General features: G+C 36.9%; 1 protein-coding gene across 10 annotated transcripts in view; it reads right to left on the reverse strand.

The window, feature by feature from the left end:
• Nucleotides 1–17,491, reverse strand: part of FRMD5 (FERM domain containing 5) — a 362,059-nt gene that overhangs the window by 121,773 nt on the left and 222,795 nt on the right. The window lies entirely within an intron of this gene.

Here is a 17,491-nt window from a genome sequence, read left to right on the forward strand (position 1 = left end):
ACAAAGATCCTGCGTGCCTCAACTAAGACCCAGCGTGGCCAAATAAATATTTTTAAAAATGCATAATGACATGTATCCATCATTATAGTATCATATAGAGTATTTTCACTGCCCTAAAAATCCTCTGTGCTCTGACTTTTCATCCCTCCATCCACCTAACTCCTGGCAACCACTGATCTTTTAACTGTCTTCATAGTTTTGCCTTTTCCATAATGTCATATAGTTAGAATCATACAGTATGTAGACTTTTCAGATTGGCTTCTTTCACTTAGTAATATGCATTTAAGTTTCCTTCATGTCTTTTCATGCCTTGCTAGCTCATTTCTTTCCAGCACTGAAGAATATTCCATTGTCTGGTTGTACCACAGTTTATTTATCCACTCACTTCATGAAGGATATCTTGGTTGCTTTTAAGTTTTGGCAATTATGAACAAAGCTACAAATATCTGTGTGCAGGTTTCTGTGTGGACATAAGCTTTCATCTCCTTTGGGTAAAAACCAAGGAGCGCAAATGCTGGATTATATGGTAAGAGTATGTTTCATTTTATAAGAAACCACCAAATTGTCTTCCAGAGTAGCTGTACCATTTTGCATTCCCACCAGCAATGAATGAGAGTTCCTGTTGCTCCACACCCTTACCAGCATTTGATGCTGTGGTATTTCATTGTTTTTATTTGCATTTCCTTGATGACATACAGTGTGGAGCATCTTTTCCCATGCTTATTTGCCATCTGTACATCTTCTTTGATGAGTTGTCTGTCAAGGTCTCTGGACCATTTTAGCAATAGAGTTGCTGTTTTCTTACTGTTGAGTTTAAAGAGTTCTTTGTATATTTTGGTTCTTTATCAGATGTGTTTGATAAGTGTTTTGCAAATATTTTCTCCCAGTCTGTGGCTTATTTTCTCATTCTCTTGACGTTGTCTTTCCTAGAGCAAAAGTCTTTCTTTTTAATAAAGTCCAGCTTATTTTTTTCTTTCATGGATCATGCCTTTAGTGTTGTATCTAAAAAGTCATCACCATTCCCAAGGTTATCTAAGTTTTTTTCTATGTTATCTTCCAAGAGTTTTATAGTTTTTACATTTAGGTCTGTGATCCTTTTTGAGTTAATCGTTGTGATGGGTGCGAGGTCTGTATCTACACACTGTTTTCTGCATGTGGCTGTCCAGGTTTCCAATCACATTGTTGAAAAGACTATCTTTGTTCCATTGCCTTGCCTTTGCTCTTTTGTCAGGGATCATTTGTCTACATTTATGTGAGTTTATTTCTATTCTCTCTGTTCTATCCCATTGATCAATTTGTCTATTCTTTCACCAATACCACACTGTCTTGATTATTGTAGCTTTATAGTAAGTCTTGTTGTGCCAGTCTTCCAACTTTGTTAACTTTGTTCTTCTTCAAAATTGAGCTGGCTATTCTAGGCCTTTTGCCTCTCCATATAAACTGTAGAATCAGTTCGTCAACATCAACAAAATAACTTGCTGGGATTTTGATTGGGATTGCATTGAATCTATGGATTAAGTTGGAAAGAATGGACATCTTGACAATTTTGAGTCTTCTTAACAATGAATCATGGACTATCTCTCCATTTATTTAGTTCTCCTTCTATTTTGTTCACCAGAGTTGTATAGTTTACCTCATATAGATCTTGTACATATTTTGTTAGATATATACCTAAGTATTTCATTTTTGAGACACAAATGTAAATGGTATTGTGTTTTTATTTCAAATTCTACTTGTTCATTGCTGATATATAGACTTGTGTATATTAACCTTATATCCTGAAACCTTGGTACATTCACTTACTAGTTCAAGAAATTTTTTTTCAGATTTTCTACATAGATGATGATACCATTTGTGAACAAAGACAGTCTTATTTCAACCTTTCCAATCCATACATCTTTTATTTCCTTTTCTTGTCTTTGCATTAGCCAGTACAATTCTAGTACAATGCTGAGAGCAGTGATGGGTACAAACTTCCAGTTATAAGATGAATAATTTCTGGGTATGTAGTGTACAGCAATGTGACTGAAGTTGACAAGACTGTACTGTATATTTGAAAGTTGCTAAGAGAATAGATTTTTAAAGTTTTCACAACACACAAAAAAATTGTCACTATGTGAGGTGATGGACATATTAACTAACCTCACTGTGCCAATCATACTGCAATATATATACATATCAAATCATTACATTGTACACCTTAAAATTATACAATGTTGTATATCAGTTATATCTCAATAAAGCTGGAAAAATTGGTTTCCTTATGTTCACTGCTCCCACAAAATAAAATATGAAAAAAATTTTTAAAGGAAAAAGCTTACAAGTAATAAATGCTGGAGAGGCTGTGGAGAAAAGAGAACCCTCCTACACTGTTGGTGGGAATGTAAACTGGTGCAGCCATTATGGAGAACAGTATGGAGGTTCCTTAAAAAACTGAAAATAGAGTTAACCATATCATCCAGCAATCCCACTTCTGTGCATATATCTGGAGAAAACTATAGTTTGAAAAGATACATGCACCCCAATGTTCATAGCAACACTATTTACAATAGCCAAGACAGAGAAGCAACCTAAATGCCCACTGACAGATGAATGGATAAAGAAGATGTGGTATACATATACAATGAAATATTACCCAGCCATAAAAAAGAATGAAATAATGCTATTTGCAGCAACATAGATGGACCTAGAGATTATCACACTAAGTGAAGTCAGACAGAGAAAGACAAATATATGTATAAGATTCCACTTACATGTGGAATCTAAAAAAAATGATACAAATGAACTTATTTAAAAAACAGAAATAGAGTCATAGACATAGAAAACAAACTTATGGTTACCAAAGGGGATAGCAGGGGCAGGGGGGAAAGATAAATTAGGAGTTTGGGATTAAGATACATACACTACTATATATAAAATAGGTAAACAACAAGGACCTACTGTATAGCGGAGTGAACTATACTCAATATCTTATAATAACCTATAATGGAAAAGGATCTGAAAAGTAAATATATATCTATATATATCTGGATAACTTTGCTGTACACTTGATACTAACACAACATTGTAAATGAATTATACTTCAATTAAAGAAAAAAGAAAAAAGAGAAAAGGAAAGGAATAGTGAGAGGGGATATCCTTCCCTTGACCCTAATCTTAGTAGGAAAGCTTTCAGTTTCTTAGGAAAGCTTTCAGTTTCTCACCATTAAGCATGACACTAGCTGAAGGTTTTTAGTAGATAGTCTCAACAAGTTGAAAAAGTTCCCCTCTATCCCGAATTTACTGAGAGATTTTATGATAAATGAGTGTTGGATTTTGTCAAGTGCTTTTTTTGGATGTATTTATAGGATCACGTGATTTTTCTTTTTTAGCCTGTTGATCTGAAGGATTAATTGATTTTTGAGTGTTGAAACAGCCTTCCAAACTCAGAATAAATCCCACTTGATCATAACATATAATAACATATAATTCTTCTTGTACATTGTTGGATTCAATTTGCTAATATTTTGTTGAGGGCTTCTACATCTATGTTCAAGAAAGATACTGGTCTGTAGTTTTCTTTTCTTGTAATGTCTGTCTCTGGTTTTGGTATCATGGTAATGCTGGCCCATAGAATGACTTAGGTAGTATTTCCTCTGCTTCTATCCTCTGAAAGAGATTGCAGAAAACTGGTATAATTTCTTCCTTAAATGTTTGGTAGAACTCATCTGAGCCTAGTGCTTTCTGTTTTGGAAGGTTATTATTTTATTTATTTAATTTCTTTAATAGATGTAGGCTATTCAGATTGTCTATTTCTTTTTGTGAAAGTTTAGGCTAATCATGTCTTTCAAGGAATTGGTCCATTTCATCTAGGATATGAAATTCGTGGGCATAGAGTTCTTCACAGTATTCCTTTGTTATCCTTTTAATGTCCATAAAGGGATTTGGTTTTGCTGATTTTCTCTATTGACTTCTTGTTTTCAATCTCATTGATTTCCATTCTAATTTTTATTATTTCTTTTCTTCTGTTTACTTTGAACTTGTTTTTCTTATTCTAGTTTCCTAAGGTGGAAACTTAGACTACTGATTTTAGATCATTCCTCTTATCTAATAAATACATGCAATGTTAAAAATTTCCCTCTAAGCACTGCTTTCATTATATGCCACAAATTTTGATAAGCTGTGTTTCATTTTTATTTAGTTCAAAATGTTTTTAAATTTCTCTTGAGATTTCTTCTTTGACCCATGTGTTATTTAGAAGTGTGTCATTTAATTTCCATATGTAATCAGAGATTTATCTTTCTGTTATTGATTTCTAGTTTAATTCCATGGTGTTCTGAGAGCAGACACTGTATGATTTCTGCTCTTTTAAGGTGTGTTTTATGGCCCAGAATGTGGTCTACCTTGTTGAATGTTCCATGCGAGCTTGAGAATAATGCGTACTCTGTTTTTGATGGGTGAAGTAGTATATAGATGTCCATTCTATATTGTTGATTGATGGTATTGTTGACTTCAACTATGTCCTTACTGATTTTCTGCCTGTTGGATCTGTCCATTTCTGATAAAAGGGTGCTGAAATTTCCAACCATAATAATGGAGTTATTTCTCCTTGCACTTCTATTAGTTTTTGCCTTACATAGTTTGGCACTCTGTTGTTAGGTCATACACATTAATGACTGTCATATCTTTTTGAAAAATTGACTCCTTTATCATTATTTAATGCCCTTCTTTATCCCTGATAACTTTCTTGGAAATCTGCTCTGTGTGTCCTGAAGTTAATATAGCCACTCCTGCTTTCTTTTGATTCGAGTTGGCATGGTATATTTTTCTCCATCAATTTACTTTTAGTCTATATGTGTCTTTATATTTAAAGTGGGTTTCTTGTAGACAACATATATTTGGGTGTTATTTTATGATCCACTCTGACAATCCCTGTTTTTGAATAGGTGCATGTAGACCACTGATGTTCAAAGTGATTATTGATATAGTTGGATTAGTATCTACCATATTTGTTACTGTTTTCTACTTGCCCTTGTTCTTTGTTCGTATTTTTATTTCCACTCTTTTCCTGACTTTTGTGGTTTTAATTGAACATTTCATATGATTCTATTTTTTCTCCTTTCTTAGGACATCAGTTATACTCGACTTTACTTTTCTTAGTGGTTACCCTAGAGTTTGCAATATACAGTTTTCCCTTGAACAACATGAGAGTTAGGGGCACTGACCCTCTGCACAGTTGAACCACATATAACATACAGTCAGCTCTCCGTATACACGGTTCCACCATATCTGCATTTCCTCTGAATCCACATTTTTGCATCTGGGGATTCAACAAACTGTGGATCATGTAGTACTGTAGTATTGAAAAAAATCTGCATATAAATGGAGCCATGTAGTTCAAATCCATGTTATTCAAGGGTCAGTTGTGGGACTTCCCTGGTGGCACAGTGGTTAAGAATCTGCCTGCTAATGCAGGGGACATGGGTTTGAGCCCTGGTCCGGGAAGATCCCACATGCTGTGGAGCAACTAAGCCCGTGTGCCACAACTACTGAGCCTGCGCTCTAGAGCCCGTGCTCCGCAACAAGAGAAGCCACCGCAATGAGAAGCCCGTGCACTGCAATGAAGAGTAGTCCCCGTTCGATGCAACTAGAGAAAGCCGCACACAGCTACAAAGACCCAACGCAACCAAAAACAAACAAATAAATAAAAGGATCAATTGTACCATGGGCAGTATCTTAAAATAATTCTAATTCCTCCCTCTTGCCTTTTATATCATTTCTGTCATTCATTTCACTTATATATATAAGTATACATAATCAAACACTGTGATCTGTTAGATCAATTAAGAAAAGTTTTTATTTTTACCTTCACTTATTCCTTCTTTGATGGTCTTCCTTTCTTTATGTAGATCCAAATTTCTGACCCATATCATTTTCCTTTTCTCTAAAGAACTTTTAACATTTCTCATAATGCAGGTATACTGGCAACAAATTCCCTTAATTTTTGTCTGAGAAAGTCTTTATTTCTCCTTCACTTTTGAAGGAAATTTCAGAGCATACAGAATTCTAGGTTGGCATTTTTTTTTCCTGTCAACACTTAAATATTTAATTCCACTCTCTCCTTGTTTTCATGATTTCTGAGAAGTTTATGTAATTCTTTATTCTTCTATAGGTAAGGCTATTTTCTCTCTGCCTTCTTTCAGGATTGTTTCTTTATCTTTGATTTTTCTGTATTTTGAAAATCATATGCTTAAGTGTATTTTTTTTTGGCATTTATCCTGCTTGGTGTTCTCTGAGCTTCCTGGATCTCTGTTTTGGTGTCTGACATTAATTTGGGAGAAATTTTCAGTCATTATCATTCCAAATATTTCTTTTATTCCTTTCTTTTCCTTTGGTATAACCATTATGTATGTTACACCTTTTGTAGTTGTCCCACAGTCCTTGGATATACAGTTCTTTTTTTTTTTTTTTTCAGTCTTTTTTCTCTTTGCTTTTCAGTTTTGGAGGTTTGTATTGAGAAATTCTCAAGCTCATGGCTCCTTAGCCATGTCTAGTCTGCTAATTAACCCTTCAAAGGCATTCTTTATTTGTTATAGTGGTTTTTATCTGTAGCATTTCTTTTTGGTTCTTTCTTAGGATTCCTATCTCTCTGCTTTCGTTGCCCATCTGTTCTTGCCTGGTGTCCGCTTTAACCAATTAGAGCCCTTAGCATAATAATCAGGTGTTTTAAAGTCTCAGTATGATCATTCCAACATCCCTGCTATGTCTGGTTCTGAAGCTTGCTCTATCTCTTAAAATTGTGCTTTTTGTCTTTTAAAATGTCTTGTAATTTTTTCTTGATGGCTGGACATGATGTACTGGGTACAGGGAACTGCTGTAAATAAGCCTTTAATAATGTGATGGTAAGGTGTATGGAGGGGGAGGCATACTAAAGTCCTATGATTAGGTGATTAGATCTCAGTCTTTTTGTGAACTTGTGCCTCTGGACTGTGAACTTCACAAGTATTTCTTAGTTTTCTCCCCCAACCCCCCGCACCTTTAGGTGGAATAGGATAGCTAGAGTGGGCTGCAGTTGGGTATTTCCTTTCCCTAGGTCAGTTAGGCTCTGAAATTATCTGAGTACGTTAGGCTCTAGTTAACTAGTTTCTCCTGAGGGTCAGCCTTATTAAGAAGAGTGTGCTCTGGTGTATTTAAAAATGGTCCCTCTCCTCACCTCCACTCCCACCCCTCAGTCCCCTCTGCAGGAAACATGAGGGAATTTTTCTCTGACATTTATTGTGTGAATCTGGAGGAGCTCCTGGTGGCAAATCTCACAAAATTGTGGGAGACCTCCTCTGGGTCCCCTGGAGTTTTCAACTCTCGCAGTTGTCCATACTGAGCCACTAGCAATTTGTGAATTATAGCTCAGGTTTTTCTACCAGGACACTGGTTCCCTTGACAGTTTCTGCCCTGGTAAGCTGCAACTCCCTGTATTCACCTGTCTCTCCAGTCTTGGGAGGCAGTAGTTTGTGCTGTATTCTCTCCTCTCTTTTGGATCCAATAAGAGTTGAATTTTTAGTCTATTCAGCTTTTTACTTTTGGGACAGGATGGTGACTTCCAAGCTCCTTACATGTAGAACGGGATACTAGAAGTCTCTCCAGGTGATCTTACTGTGTGGCCAGAGTTTGAGGACCATTGTTGTAGAATTTTGCTACTCAAAGTGTTCTGTATCACCTGATAGCTTATTAAAATGCAGAATCTCAGGCTCTACCCTGGATCTACTGAAATCAGAAACTGCCATTTAACAAGATCCCCAGATGACTCACACGCACATCAAAGAATGTTGATGAGAATCACTTGAGAATCACTGCTCTTGAACAGTATTTTCTACCTTGGCTACACATTAGAATCATGTACAGAGCTTTTTAAAAAATAATACATACATCAGTATTTTACAGCATCTTTGCTCTATATCTCTAAAACCAGGTGTCATTGTTGTCCTGTTCTCTGCCCACTCCTCTCCCCAAACCACACATAAACAGTACTCTTGACATTTCTCAAGAAAACATATTTCTGGTTCTAGGAAAGCAGAATGGATCACACTTAATAGAAATACCTCATTCTGCAGTAAGGCTGTAAAGGATATATTCCTACCAACGCATTCTCTTGTAGTTCATCACATCCCCTTCAGGGTGCCTACTGCCAACAACCTAGGATGCCAGAACTGCCAATGAAACCTAGTCTTTCTCCACACAAGAAATTGTCTCTTTGCCTACTGTCTTCCTTCCCCTGAGTTTTCTTGATGTAGCTCTATCACCAAAGCGAGAGACTATAATCCTTGGGCTTGTTTTCCAGTGACAAGACTTTATGATAGTGAAGTCTAACAATGATAGGTTTTCTCCCTATAATTTAGAGACTATTTGCCAATGATGACAAGAAAATATCGCCACTCTTTCAGAAAAACCAGGATGGTCATACACAACACAAGCAACAATCATTTCAGCCCAAATGACTTCTGTTATTTCTGAACAACAACAACAACAAAAGATACATTTCTCAAGATTCATGAGATTGAGACTTCCTATCTGCAACCAGGAGGTCTTTAAAATTTTTTCTCCTCTGTTTTGTGTGAGGTATTTTCTCCATCACATTGGAGAGACTTTATTAGACAATGTGATTAATAAAACTACATTTCCTTAACTGGTTCAATGTGGAAACTTAGATACTTCCTACACCAATTCGTCAGGGAAAAAAGTCACAGCTGCTTACCAATGGTATATGATCTTTAGCTCTGTTTCTTTCTCTACAAAATGGGGATAAGACTCTTTTTTAGTTCTGTTATCAAGATTAAATGAGATAATGGATATACAAGGGCCTGTAAGTTACAAAGTTCTCTATGAGATTTAGATATGCTTGTTATTGGTCAGTTGGAAAGAATGATGCTTCCTGGAAGATGAGTATAGAAATAATTTCCAGGGCACAGTGAAGGTATCAAATGATAGACAGAGGTCCTCTGATAGCAAATCTTGGACCAGTGAACAAAGGTTTTATTTCTCATTTCTTGTCAAAGATTAGTGCCAACACTACACATTGCCTTTGACATTAGTTTCAAACAAGCAGACTGATCAGAGGCAATGCATACGTGATCCAGCATTTGGCGGGGAGGATGTCTGTCATGACTGTTAGGCTCTCTAGTTCACTCACTTTAAGTACAACCCCCCAAATCCCACGGCTGTTCACAATGGCTGACACTAGGGCTTGCACACTAAAGGGGAAACAAGAGGGTGCTGTTTCAGATCTAATTATGGATAGCCAGGGGTTTCTATCCCCAGCAGCACAGCTGCTTTCTACCAGGAAACTGATGAGAAGAGCTTGTGAGATGAGGGCTGATTTTAGCATCCGAAAGTTTGCCTGTGATTTGAATGAAAGACTGTTTGCACTCCAAAGTTCTGCCCTGCTGCGAAATAGGCAGGCCTATTTCTATCCAGCTGCCATCTGCCACGCAAGATGACTTTACTTTCTAGAACACAGATATTCTCTGTGGACAACCTGCTGGCAACTAGGCACTAAAACATCTGGGGAAAAAAAAATGAGCTGGGGTCATCGAACACTGGAGATAGGAGACACACAGTAATTCCATTCCTCAGCTGTTAACAGTGTTTCTTCTCGCTTCACACCTGGCTTTTAAACAAAACCCAAGTTCTTCACCTTGGACAACTGACTAAAAGTGAAGTAAAGAGCATTATTGAGGGAAATATAAATTAAGTAGTTAACTCTTCCAGGACTCAGTTCTTGATTCTATTCTACCTTAACTTACTCCCTTGGTAATCTTGTCAATTCTCATAGCCTTAAACTCCATTTATAATGGAGACCCCCAATTTTTTATCTTCAGCCCAGACTTTTACCTCAAACTCCAGAACATGGTACTGCCTGCATGACATTTCCATTTAGATGTCTACTAGATATCTCAAACTCCACATGTCCAACAATGAACTCCTTTTTGGAATTTTTTGTTTTAAAATAATTTCAGATTTATAGAAAATTTGCAAGAATGGTACTAAGAAATCCTATATTCCCTTCACCCAGATTCTCTAATTATTAACACTTTTCCATACGTACTGAAGCATACTTTCTCTGCCCATATATGTATGTATATATATTGTTTTTCTGATCCACTTGACAGTAAGTTGAAAACATAATGGCTCATTACTCCCCCAATGCTTGTGATGTTTCCTAAGAACAAGAACAGTCTTTAACATAACCACAGTGCAATTAACCAAATCAGGAAGGTAATGCTGACACAATATTTTAATCTAATCTACAGACCTTGTTCATATTTAGCAAATTGTCCCAATATTTTACTAAATGTATTTTTTCCCTCCTTATGCAGGGTTCAATCCACAATCACAAACTGTATTTTGTTGTCATGTCTCTTGAGTCTTCTTTCATCTGGGACAGTTTCACAGTTTGTCTTCGCCTTTCATGATTTACTGAAGATACTTTATAGAATGTTTCTTAATTTTTTGAAGATTTAAAAAAATTGTGGTAAAATACACATAATATAAAGTTTATTATCTTAACCATTTTAGTTACTTCTTTATTTATTTTAACATCTTTATTGGAGTATAATTGCATTACAATGGTGTGTTAGTTTCTGCTTTATAACAAAGTGTATCAGCTATACGTGTACATACATCCCCATATCTCCTCCCTCTTGCGTCTCCCTCCCATCCTCCCTATCCCACCCCCCTAGGTGGTCACAAAGCAATGAGCTGATCTCCCTGTGCTATGTAGCTGCTTCCAAATAGTTATCTATTCTATATTTGGTAGTGTATATATGTCCATGACACTCTCTCACTTCGTCCCAGCTTACCCTTCCCCCTCCCTGTGTCCTCAAGTCCATTCTCTACGTACGCATCTTTATTCCTGTCCTGCCCCTAGGTTCTTCAGAAGATTTTTTTTTTTTAGATTCCATATATATGTGTTAGCATACAGTATTTGTTTTTCTCTTTCTGACTTACTTCCCTCTGTATGACAGACTCTAGGTCCATCCACCTCACCACAAATAACTCAATTTTTCTTCTTTATATGGCTGAGTAATATTCCATTGTATATAGATGCCACATCTTCTTTATCCATTCATCTGTCGATGGACACTTAGGTTGCTTCCATGTCCTGGATATTGTAAATAGAGCTGCAATGAACATTGAGGTGCATGGGTCTTTTTGAATTATGGTTTTCTCTGGGTATATGCCCAGTAGTGGGATTGCTGGGTCATATGATAGTTCTATTATCAGTTTTTTAAGGAACCTCCATACTGCTCTCCATAGTGGCTGTATCAGTTTACATTCCCACCAACAGTGCAAGAGGGTTCCCTTTTCTCCACACCCTCTCCAGAATTTATTGTTTCTAGATTTTTTGATGATGGTCATTCTGACTGGTGTGAGGTGATACCTCATTGTAGTTTTGATCTGCATTTCTTTAATGGTTAGTGATGTTGAGCATCTTTTCATGTGTTTGATGGCAATCTGTATATCTTCTTTGGAGAAATGTCTATTTAGGTCTTCTGCCCATTTTTGGATTGGGTTGTTTGTTTATTTGATATAGAGCTATCGTAACCATTTCAAAGTACACTTCAGTAGTGTTATACATAATCATATAGTTGTGCAACCAATTTCTATAGAACTCTTTTCATCTTGCAAAATAAACTCCAGATCCATTAAATGACTCTTTTTTTTAAACATCTTTATTTGAGTATAACTGTTTTACAATAGTGTGTTAGTTTCTCCTTTACAACAAAGTGAATCAGTTATACATATACATATGTTCCCATATCTCTTCCCTCTTGCATCTCCCTCCTTCCCACCCTCCCTATCCCACCCCTCTAGGTGGTCACAAAGCACAGAAGTGATCTTCCTGTGCTATGCAGCAGCTTCCCACTAGCTATCTAATTTACATTTGATAGTGTGTATATGTCCCTGCCACTCTCTCACTTCGTCTCAGCCCACCCTTCCCCCTCCCCATATCCTCAAGTCCATGCTCAAGTAAGTCTGTGTTTTATTCCCGTCCTACCACTAATCTCTTCATGACATTTTTTTCCCTTAGAGTCCATATATATGTGTTAGCATACGGTATTTGTTTTTCTCCTTCTGACTTACTTCACTCTGTATGACAGACTCCAGGTCCATCCACCTCATTATAAATAACTCAGTTTCATTTCTTTTTATGGCTGAGTAATATTCCATTGTATATATGTGCCACATCTTCTTTATCCATTCATCTGTTGATGGACACTTAGGTTGCTTCCATGTCCTGGCTATTGTAAATAGAGCTGCAATGAACATTTTGGTACATGAGTCTTTCTGAATTATGGTTTTCTCAGGGTATATGCCCAGTAGTGGGATTGCTGGTTCGTATGGTAGTTCTATTTGCAGTTTTTTAAGGAACCTCCATACTGTTCTCCATAGTGGCTGTATCAATTTACATTCCCACCAGCAGTGCAAGAGGGTTCCCTTTTCTCCACACCCTCTCCAGCATTTATTGTTTCTAGAGTTTTTGATGATGGCCAATCTGACCGGTGTGAGATGATATCTCATTGTAGTTTTGATTTGCATTTCTCTAATGATTAATGATGTTGAACATTCTTTCATGTGGCTGTTGGCAATCTGTATATCTTCTTTGGAGAAATGTCTATTTAGGTCTTCTGACCATTTTTGGATTGGTTTGTTTGTTTTTTTGTTATTGAGCTGCATGAGTTGCTTATAAATTTTGGAGATTAATCCTTTGTCAGTTGCTTCATTTGCAAATATTTTCTCCCATTCTGAGGGTTGTCTTTTGGTCTTGTTTATGGTATCCTTTACTGTGCAATAGCTTTTAAGTTTCATTAGATCCCATTTGTTTATTTTTGTTTTTATTTCCATTTCTCTAGGAGATGGGTCAAAAAGGATCTTGCTGTGATTTATGTCATAGAGTGTTCTGCCTATGTTTTCTTCTAAGAGTTTGATAGTGTCTGGCCTTACATGTAGGTCTTTAACCCATTTTGGTTTATTTTTGTGTGTGGTGTTAGGGAGTGTTCTAATTTCATACTTTTACAGGTAGCTGTCCAGTTTTCCCAGCACCACTTATTGAAGAGGTTGCCTTTTCTCCACTGTATATTCTTGCCTCCTTTATCAAAGATAAGGTGACCATATGTGCGTGGGTTTATCTCTGGGCTTTTTATCCTGTTCCATTGATCTATATTTCTGTTTTTGTGCCAGTACTATACTGTCTTGATTACTGTAGCTTTGTAGTATAGTCTGAAGTCAGGGAGCCTGATTCCTCCAGTTCCATTTTTCTTTCTCAAGATTGCTTTGGCTATTCGGGGTCTTTTGTGTTTCCATACAAATGTGAAATTTTTTGTTCTAGTTCTGTAAAAAATGCCAGTGGTAATTTGATAGGGATTGTATTGAATCTGTAGATTGCTTTGGGTAGTAGAGTCATTTTCACAATGTTGATTCTTCCAATCCAAAAACATGGTATATTTCTCCACGTATTTGTATCATCTTTAATTTCTTTCATCAGTGTCTTATAGTTTCTGCATACAAGTCTTTTGTCTCCTTAGGTAGGTTTGTTCCTAGATATTTTATTCTTTTTGTTGCAATGGTAAATGGGAGTGTTTTCTTAATTTCACTCTCAGATTTTTCATCATTAGTGTATAAGAATGCCAGAGATTTCTGTGCATTAATTTTGTATCCTGCTACTTTATCAAATTCATTGATTAGCTCTAGTCATTTTCTGGTAGCATCGTTAGTATTCTCTATGTATGTATCATGTCATCTGCAAACAGTGACAGCTTTACTTCTTCTTTTCCTATTTGGATTCCTTTTATTTCTTTTTTTTCCTCTGACTGCTGTGGCTAGAACTTCCAAAACTAGGTTGAATAATAGTGGTGATCGTGGGCAACCTTGTCTTGTTCCTGATCTTAGTGGAAATGGTTTCAGTTTTTCACCATTGAGAACAATGCTGGCTGTGGGTTTGTCATATATGGTCTTTATTATTTTGAGGAAAGTTCCCTCTATGCCTACTTTCTGCAGGGTTTTTATCATAAATGGGTGTTGAATTTTGTCAAAAGCTTTCTCTGCATCTATTGAGATGATCATATGGTTTTTCTCCTTCAGTTTGCTGATATAGTGTATCATGTTGATTGATTTGCATATATTGAAGAATCCTTGCATTCCTGGAATAAACCCCACTTGATCATGGTGTATGATCCTTTTAATGTGCTGTTGGATTCTGTTTGCTAGTATTTTGTTGAGGATTTTTGCATCTATGTTCATCAGTGATATTGGCCTGTAGTTTTCTTTCTTTGTGACGTCTTTGTCTGGTTTTGGTATCAGGGTGATGGTGGCCTCATAGAATAAGTTTGGGAGTGTTCCTCCCTCTGCTATCTTTTGGAAGAGTTTGAGAAGGACAGGTGTTAGCTCTTCTCTAAATGTTTGATAGAATTCGCCTGTGAAGCCATCTGGTCCTGGGCTTTTGTTTGTTGGAAGATTTTTAATCACAGTTTCAATTTCAGTGCTTGTGATTGGTCTGTTCATATTTTCTATTTCTTCCTGGTTCAGTCTCGGCAGCTTGTGCATTTCTAAGAATTTGTCCATTTCTTCCAGGTTGTCCATTTTATTGGCATAGAGTTGCTTGTAGTAATCTCTAATAATCTTTTGTAATTTTGCAGTGTCAGTTGTTACATCTCCTTTTTCATTTCTAATTCTATTGATTTGAGTCTTCTCCCTTTTTTTCTTGATGAGTCTGGCTAATGTTTTATCAATTTTATTTATCTTCTCAAAGAACCAGTTTTACTTTTATTGATCTTTGCTATTGTTTCCTTCATTTCTTTTTCATTTATTTCTGATCTGATCTTTATGATTTCTTTCCTTCTGCTAAATTTGGTTTTTTTTGTTCTTCTTTCTCTAATTGCTTTAGGTGCAAAGTTAGGTTGTTTATTCGAGATGTTAAATGACTCTTAACTTGGGTTTGTCTGAGGTTTCTTCATGAGTAGATCGAGGCTGTACATTTTTAGCAGGAATTCTACAAAAGTGATGTTATGTCCTCAGTGCACCATATAAGGAGGTCATGATGTTAGTCTGTCCCCTTTCTGGTGATATGAACTTTGGTTAGATGATAGCTGCCAGGGTTCTATACTGTAAAATTACTATTTTCCTTTGTAATAAGTGCTTTGAGGTTATGTAGAGATGCTATTCCTCATCAACTTTTTATCCATTAGTTTAGGACCCATTGATAATTCTTGCATAAATCAATTATTCCTTCATATTTATCAAATGGTGATTTTTCTAACTTTATCGTTCCTTACTCATTTATCATCTGGCATTATACTATAAAGAAGAGCTTTCTTTCTCTCCCATTAATTCACTTATTTATGTATCAGTATGGACTCATGGACCTCATTTTATCCTATGAGTGATAATCTATTACTATCACTATTGATTTTGATGCTAAAATAGTCCCAGATTTGGCCAATGGAATCCTTTTAAGTTGGCTCCTGTGTCTTTTTGACATGTCCTTATCATTACTTGAGTACTTTCTTACTTTCTGGCACAGTAAGATGTCCCAGGCTCATCTCATCCTTTCTCTGCCCCAGCCTGGAATCAGCTGTTTCTCCAGGGTACCTGATGTCTTTAGTGGAGAATGATATTTAAAAACCTACATCTAGGTGTTGTGTTCTCACTGTTAGTGGAATGTCATTCCTTTCCGGCCTTTTCAGTGATGGAATTAAGAAAATATGTTTGACAGTGTACATTTATATCCATTTCTATACCTATGTATCTATATATTAAAACCATGAATTCACAATGATATCTCTAATTGCAACGCAACATCACAAGGTTCATTCTGGTCTTCCCTCTTGCCATACTTGTAACTCCCTTTTCTGACAGTGAGAGACCTGGCTCCTATTATTCTCACTTTACTTATGAGCTAAATCCCAGAGGCACCAAAAGTGGTCTAAGAATTCCCAAGTCATATAACCCTTGGAAGTTAAACTCCTGATCTTTCATTCCAAATGGGCTCCACCCATAGCCTTTTCCATCTCAGGTGATGGCAACTCCATCCTTGCAGTTGTTCAGGACAAAACCTTGCATTCATCCCTGACTCTTCCTCCCCCCCTCCCTCTTTCTCATACCCTGTATCTAATCTGTCAGGAAACACTGACATTTCTGCTTTCAAAATACATTCAGGGCCTTGGACATGAATCTGGGGTGCAGACACCTATCAAAGCCCAGGCAGAGTCCCTGGTGCACTGGGCAGTGCAGGCAGCACAGATGACCTGGCTCTGATGCCGAGGACATCACGCCACCATGGGTGCCTCAGGCCACCGCCCTGCCACTCCAGCGGATCTGGGTCCCCATCGCCACACACCACCCAGGCGGTTCCAGGGATTTGGACATCTGTGTCTTTGAGGGACCATTACTTCACCTGCCACTTGCTTGTGGGATCTTGGTTCCCAGGCCAGAGATCAGGCTTGAGCTCCTATGGTGGGAGCTCTACGTCCAAACCACTGGACTAACAGAGAAACTCAGATCCAAGGGAATATCAATCGGAGTGAGGCCTCATGGAAGTCCTCATCTCAGCACGAAGACCCAGCTCTATTCAACTGTCTGCAAACTCCAGTGCTGGACGTCTCAGGCCAAACAACCAGCAAGACAGGAATACAGCACCACAATTCAAAAAAAAAAATGACAAAAAAATATGTTACAGATGAAGGAGGAAGGTAAAAACCTACAAGACCAAATGAATGAAGATGAAATAGGCAATCTATCTGAAAAAGAACACAGAGTAATGGTAGTAAAGATGATCCAAAATCTCAGAAACAGAACAGAGAAAATACAAGAAACATTTAATATGGATCTAGAAGAACTAAAGAGCAAACAAACAGTGATGAACAACACAATTACTCAAAAATACTCTAGAAGGAAGCAATAACAGAATAAGTGAGGCAGAAGAATGATAAGTGAGCTGGAAGATAAAACGATGGAAATAACTTCCAGGGAGCACAATAAAGAAAAAAGAATGAAAAGAATTGAGGACAGTCTCAGAGACCTCTGAGACAACAGTAAATGCACCAACATTAAAATTATAGCGGTCCCAGAAGAAGAAGAGAAAAAGAAAGGATCTGAGAAAATATTAGAAGAGATTATAGTTGAAAACTTCCCTAACATGGGAAAGGAAATAGTCAATCAAGTCAAGGAAGCAAAGAGAGTACCAGATAGGATAAACCCAAAGAGAAACATGCTGAGACACATACTAATCAAACTAACAAAAATTAAATACAAAGAAAAAATATGAAAAGCAGCAAGGGAAAAGCAACAAATAACATACAAGGGAAAACCATAAGGTTAACAACTAATCTTTCAGTAGAAACTCTGCAAGCCAGAAGGAAGTAGCAGGACATATTAAAAGTGATGAAAAGGAAAAAGCTACAACCAAGATTACTCTACCTGGCAAGGATCTCATTCAGGTTCGATGGAGAAATTAAAAACT

The sequence above is a fragment of the Kogia breviceps genome, chromosome 3, assembly GCF_026419965.1.
Source record: "Kogia breviceps isolate mKogBre1 chromosome 3, mKogBre1 haplotype 1, whole genome shotgun sequence".
In the NCBI taxonomy this organism is placed as follows: Eukaryota; Metazoa; Chordata; class Mammalia; order Artiodactyla; family Physeteridae; genus Kogia; species Kogia breviceps.